Source organism: Calypte anna, chromosome 3 (genome assembly GCF_003957555.1).
Source record: "Calypte anna isolate BGI_N300 chromosome 3, bCalAnn1_v1.p, whole genome shotgun sequence".
NCBI classification, from domain to species: domain Eukaryota; kingdom Metazoa; phylum Chordata; class Aves; order Apodiformes; family Trochilidae; genus Calypte; species Calypte anna.
The window spans coordinates 80,113,952-80,121,353 of NC_044246.1; positions in this window are offsets into that span (position 1 = coordinate 80,113,952).

A 7,402-nucleotide genomic window follows, 5' to 3' on the forward strand; every position below is an offset into this window, starting at 1 on the left:
CTAAACTTAACACATACAACAATTATATTTAAAATGGAAGAGAAAAAAAAATGGTTATGAGTCAGCCACAAGTTCAGAAGTGAGATATTTATCACTGGCCCTTAAAGGCCAGTAAAGGAAGTAAAAAAGCTACTTCAGATACCCACTCTTAGCATTATTAGAGCAATAGTCATTAGAGTTTTTAACTGTCTGAGATTTTCTCAAAGACCTCCAAGTACTTTCACCACCTGAGACAACAAACAGAGTAAGCTTCTACAGGATACTGCCTTAGCAGACCATAACTTAAATGTTGATAGGAGCTGGAAGCCAGCTACCACATCCTGAAAAATAAAGTGCTGAATGAAAAGGCAATCAGCATCCAGCAGGGGATCCGCCAGACTGAGGACAAGTACCACTCCAGCAAAGGGAGCGGGCTGCTGGATTGCACATCAGCTTCATTATCAACAGATGGCAAGAAATACTTGGAAAAGCATCTTAGAACAAATACCTGCTTGACAAAAGTAGAGCCAGAATTTTTAAGAGAAGGTAAAAACTAATAGTAAAGAATAGCCAGTGAGGACAGGCTTGGATGCTTTTGTTTATTGTTTGTTTGCTTATTTTTAATTTTGTTTTGGGTTGGTTTTTTTTTATTTCTGGTTTTTTGTTGTTTGTTTTTTGAGGGTGAAAGTTTTGTCTTGGGTTTGGTGGTTTTTTTTTTTAGTTTTTAACAAAAAATACCACAATTAAAACAGGTACTTCACTAAACACAGGTAGCCAGATAACTGCTAAGGCAGAATGGTCTTGCAACTGATCAAGAAAAGTGTCAGCTCTCCCACTTAATTGAGAGTTTTAAGGCAAGCACTAGAAAGAAATGGGAAAATAAAACTTAGGTATTCAAGCACTTGTATTCATTAAGTAGTGGATTCTCCGTCCCTGGAGATATTTAAAAAGAGACTGGATGTGGCACTCAGTGCCATGGTCTAGCAACCGCAATGGTGGTTCAACGGTTGGACTCGATGATCTCTGAGGTCCCTTCCAACCCAGCCGATTCTATGATTCTATGATTATTCTGTCAGGCTATTCCCCATTGAGGGGAAGTATTTTTCTCTCTGCCCATAAAGACAAGAATTGCTGAGACAAGCTGAGCCAGCTTGAAATCATTACTTAAAAGATAGAATGGATCATCAAGAACAAAAGCATTGTCAAAAGTCAGAGTCACCATCACTGAGAAGGCTATTTCTGAAAAACCAAAATTGCCAAGTTCAGCCAAGGATGCTGAGGTAAGTGGTCAAGCTAGGTGGCAAAAAGATAATGACAGCTCAGAGCACTAGCAGCAGCTCATGGAACAATGTTACTGTACAATTACATGGATATACCTCTATAATATGAAATAATAGTCAAAATAGAGAATTTCAAGTATTGCTGGTCTCACAGAAGTCTTGATGTAAATAAAAGTAACCAAAGGCACTTTAACAGAAGAGTATCACAAAAAGGCTGTTGTCTTGCAGGGATCTTGTAGATAGATGGGCATATCACATTTCCACCATACCACCATCACATAATGAGGAAACCAAAATCTTCCATCAAAATCCCAGATAATGCATTTTTTTTTTAATTGAAAGGAAAAAAGTGCACTTTTAAGTTGAGAACTCTTACTCCATAACATTAATGCCAAACTTTTTCATCATGTGATATCAAATGCATATTATCTATGGAGTTCACTGGCTCCAGCATGTCTACAGACAGAAACAATAGTAGAACTGATCATTCAGTTAGAGAGGTGATTGCAAAGGTCATGATATAAAGTGCCTAAGAAGTCCAAACCCACCAGAAATACAAACAACACTTTGTCAGCATCAATCTTCCTTGCTGGGATGAGTTGCTATATATGAGGAAGCACTTTTTTCTAATTTCCCTCTAGAATAGAAGGACTGACCACTTCACTATCATTAGTTTGGAGAGTGCTGCAGCTTTTCAGGTTAAACATTTTTATACACTTTTCAATAGAAAAAGCCAGGTAATCTTCCCTAACAGAATTTTATTTGATTTTAAATTTACTCTCTCAAACAAATGTGACAGAGGGACAAGTTATGCAGCCTTCCCATACAGGCTGCTATGATCTTATGTAAAGAAAGTGGAAACAACTTTCAGGATGCTTTGGTGAGGGCAAGAAGCAACAGGACCAGGACACAGCACTCTGGTGTCTCATTCTTGTCTTGCAGAGAACAAGAGACAACTGAAAGAGCCTGCTGGACAACTTACCTATTAGCCACAGGAGATCAAGTTAATTTTGCCTGGAATTTATCATGCTCACTGGAAGCATTTTCTATCATCAACATGAGTGTGTGAGGTACATGAGAAGGGAATTGGCCCCTGGTTTCAATCTGCTCTCTATCCTGCTCTTTTACAGCTGCCTATACATCCACATTCTGTTACCTAGGATTTACTGTGACCTCCCATGACAAGTGACAAAGCTCTGGTATAAATAATAAAGAGGAGAACAACTTTCCTGTTTCCATTTCTTTGTTTTTAGCTCATTCTAGTTAAATATTGCTTAGCCTTTTGTAAAGTGAATGAATACACTTACTGAGCTTAAGTCAACATAAAATTGTTTAATGAGAAAATAATTCTTTTTTTTTTCCTCCTTTCAATTCAAGCAAGCTTTCTGGTACTATGCAATTTACACTTACCATCAAAATATCATCAGAAAACCTTAACTTAGTCCTCAGTACTGTTTTGCTGCAAGGCATTTTTTCAATCAGTCTTGTGTAATGCTGTAAAACACATGCGACTTTATTTTTTTTACCCCTCTCAGCCTGATGCCAAATGTCTTATAACTGATCCAATATGTGTTAAACTGATAGAGGAATGCCAGGGACACTGCAAAGTCTCAAGCTTGACATTTTACACCTAAAACCATAGCACAGCTGAACTGTACCACCGCTGCATCACCAGAGATGACTACAGGAAGAAGCAACCAGACTTCCTCGAGATTTTCAAGGTGCAGAGATATTTTTAGGAAAATAGGTCTGGCAAGCTGGTATCTGAATCAGGGAAGCCACAGGAGAAATAATCTATGTGTATAGTTCAAGAGGGTGTAAGAATGCAAATTTATTTTCCACCTCTGCTTCACACTTGAACTCCACAAAATTTAAACTTTAACTTTTCTCCCCGTGAAGTGATCAATAAGGCTAAAAGGAATTTAACATTCTGTAACTGAAAATAATAATCATTAAACTGTCAGCAGTATAATAAATTTTAAAATGTTATTGAAGGTGTTATCAAATATTTAGATGAGTAAAAGTCAAAAAGCCAATTGCTGAGTTTGCTAGATGTCAGCATATGACTCCAGAGTCCAAAGCAGCATTACAAACATACAACACTGAGCTTTGTGATGCCACATTTAATGAGTTAAAGAAACATTAAATACCTATTCATAAAATCTTCCCTCTTCCAGAATGGCCATTTATTAATTAGTTCTCACTAAATAAAATATCATCAGCTATTCCTCTATGCCAGATCTCTCAATTGCAATGTGTTTGAACTCCCCTGTGCTATGAGCTGTTAGTAATGTTTACAGAATGGAAAAACTCTTCCTGCCTCTTCCCAAATGCCAGAACTGACGGAAATGTGACATTGCCAACAGAAAGCTGTTGATCCCATCCTGCTTGCTGAAAAAAAAAAAAATAATAATAATGCAAGGCATAACTCAATCTTACTCCTGCTTTACCAAATTTTGTGACTCAAGTGGGAAGATTGTTCACAGCTGCTGATATACAGCCCTAACTAGAGCAGGTGTCTCTATACCTCTCATTTCTCATTTCACTTCGGGAAGGAAGAAAGGGAGAGAAATAACCCAGAAACTTCATCATAATCCATCCATCATGGTTTAGTGAATGACAGTGTTCTCTCTGGCTAAAGAGAGTCCAAGAATTGACAGGTCCATGTTACACAGCAGAATTTTTATATTTGTTAATTCCACATAGCCACATGCCTACTGCATAAGTGGGAGCTGGTAAATGATTCTTCCATGCAAAAAGCTTGTAAAATAGTAGTCTAAAGGAACTAGGTTTCACAGAGAACTATTTCACCTCGAAAAAACTGAATTTTCAAAATATTTCTCTTCTTTGTAGCTAGACACTAAAGCAAACAGCCTCACAGGCCCTCAGGAGAACCCAGGTAGGTAAAGCCAAAAACCCTACAAAACAGCAGCAACAAATATAAATGTGCTAAAGCAAATAAGTATATTCCAGTTCACTAAATTGCTCCTTTCAAAGGCATCCACTTCATTGCATTGCCTACACAGGGAGATTAAATTCCTGCAGTTTCCTTGCCTAAAAATACCTGGTGCAGAAATCTTCTTTTCAGAGCTCCTTATCTCCAGTATACCATCTCATAATGGTAATGGTAAGTCCTTCACAAAGGGGACTGCCTTCAGGATCTCACAAATTAATGTCCTTTCCTATTTAACATTCATGCTGACAAAGCTTTAAGAGCTTGCTGGACTTTCATATTTCCTCCTCTGAAAATCCTCTCAAGACCTTGCTGCAAGCACAGACACACAGTAATAGCAGTACATATTTTACAAGTTTATACAATTAATGTCAGGGTAATCTACTTTAAACTATTGTTTAGGATAATACCGAAAATGTCAGAGTTCCTGAGCCACAGCTCCATGAAGAAAAGATGAGCAGGACATACAAATGCAGATTTGGGTGGTGAACAGAGAAAGCTCCTTTTTCACTCACAAAACAGCAGAAACATGTGAGAAAAGCCTCTGGCAGTAAGTGAACTCCAACACATTTCTCCCAGACTAACATCTCAGTACCACAGGAACACAAAGGTGAGTAGATCATGAGGCCTCAGGTGAACACAGACAGTAAAAACCCATTTGATCCAACAGTGGTGTCCCAGCCAAACTGTGGGGAAGGAGAAGGCAAGGTAGAACATCTAAATGGAGAGAAAAGGGGACCCTCTCCTCAACAAATGAAAAGGAGTGGAATGAACTATTAGATATATTCTACTCACCTGTTCTACTGGTGTATTTCCCCAAATCTCAGACCATTCCCCTTCAAACATCCATCCCACTGTTAGAATGCTGCCTCTGATCTCTCAACTGGAAAGATTGCCCCTTAAAAGTTTCTAGGACACACGCATTTAATTTTAATTTGGCAAGAAAACTAGTTTGCCAAGAGGGAACCAAGACTAGAGATGTGGTCACTGTGACTGCCAGCACCACGTGACAGAAAGGAGAGGTCAGTCCTAGGCTGACCACTGGCAAAAAAAAGACCAGACAGAGATGTTGCAGGCCTCAGTTCTTGATTAGAAACAAGCAGCAGCATTGTTCATAGGGGGTTTACAATAAATTAAAAAAATAATAATAGTGAAAAATTAAACTATCTCCACAAAGTTCACAAAAAAGTTCAACACACCTAGAAAAAGGGTGGTCACCTTGAGACTTCCAGAGTACAGCCACAGCAAAGCCACAGTGTCACCAACATGGAAGGAGTGGCTGACACACCATCGGGTTGTGCTGCCATCCAGAGGCCCTCAACAGGCTGGAGAAATTTGAAGTAATTTTCATCGCATTGCTTCAAACAACATGAATTTCAGATCAGAACTTTCCTAGACTTACTAGGGGGCATTTTAGAGACTCGAAAGAGGCTTACTGCCTGTTCTTACCTCTCTTAGCTGAAAGACAATGCCTGTTAAACACCTGGAAGGAAATACCCATACTGAGATTAATACAAGCTGTCTCACACTTCTTTTTCCTTGTTTTGATAATACTAAAATAATAGGTTTCATGTGAGCATTAACTGAACTATTTAATGTGGGCATTAATTGAACTAGGAATGAAAAAAAAAATCCATAGAAATATATGAAAGATATACTAAAAACTACTACTATGCCACCTGTGAAAAACTGCAGAGGATGTGAACTCAATTTTCCTCTCTTTGCAGCTCACCCTTAGACATGTCACAGTCCACCACCTCTCCAAGCAGGTGCCTGCCTTACATTAGTGTGCGAATTCCCCCAGGGAATTCATCACCAGCAGTCCCACTAGTTCACCATCCTTGTACAGAATGGAATCATCACACTAAAATTCACAGGTAAAAAACATCATGGACTTGCCAATAGCAGGTCAAGTGCTTTTTGTAAGAACATCAGTTTACAAGATTAAAAAAAAAAAAAAGGATAAAAACTGACCAGTTTTTGAAGGGCCTGTAGGAACAGGCAGCCTAGAAGAGCATTCTCTGGCAGCAGAGCCACTCACATCAGAAAAAGGTTTAGAGAAAGTTAAGACTCCTGATTGAAAGCAATTTTTATAGAGATGATCCCAGAGAAGCTACAGATTCTACCTAGGGCTGAAATGGGCAAATGGAAGATGATATTTCCAGATTCTCTGCCAGGACATGACCATAAATTTCCTGCTTAACCTTAGACTAACCAACTCATTGCTTGTGTATTCATAGCTATCACCTGGAAGCTGGATAAAAGTTCTTTTATTGTGCCTCACAAATACACTGAGGCTTAATTGTTAACAATTGCAAAGTGCAGAGATAAAGTTCATATGAAAAGGTTCACCACCTCTCAGTACATAAAGATGAAGAGATAGCACTTTATTTGCTGAAATGGTGCAATATAACTCAATCCTGCAATGGCAAACAAAGCAAATGAAGAATTATGGCAACACACACGTGCACACAGACACATTCTTCTTCAGCCTGGATGCTATCAGCTATTTGTGCAATAGAAAGATGTGATCCAGAAAACCCCACTGTGCTCATAGCCTCACAGCTCAGCTTCATCTTTGCAGAGAGCAGAAGTGTGGGCAGCGTGTCTTGTAAACATCTTAAAGTACACACGGTGTGAAGATGCTGCATGGTTTTTCCTTCTGTTACAGTAAAGACAGCATATGGAAGGCAGAACACACAAAAACAGCTGTACCTGTGCAAAAGGAAAACACAGTGTAAAGTTTAATATATATTCTTTACGTTTTGTTCTTCTTGCTGACAGATGACCTGCTGTTCCGGCGTTGTGCCACCAGATGGCCCGAGCTGAGCTCTCACCACGAAGCGCTGTGCTGCCAGAAATGACATTTAGCACAAGAGCTGGGTAGGGTCCCCTTCAGAACAAAACTGGACTATCAGACAGAAAATAGCCCTAGAGGCCCAGTCAGCTCGCAGGACAGTCACAGCTGATGAATCACAATGACTCTGGGGAGCTGAGCAGGTAGCTTGAGCTCCCCGTGCAGTTCTCATGACCTCTTCACCCATCGTACAGGGATTGCAGCCAACCTCACGTATCAGATCCAACTGCTGTGCTGAAAGCAAAGGGCACCTGGCATCCTCCCACCTCCAGCCACATCACTGATGAGACTGGCAGCTATTTCCTTGTGGCTGGGGTTCACTGGCTGACAAAT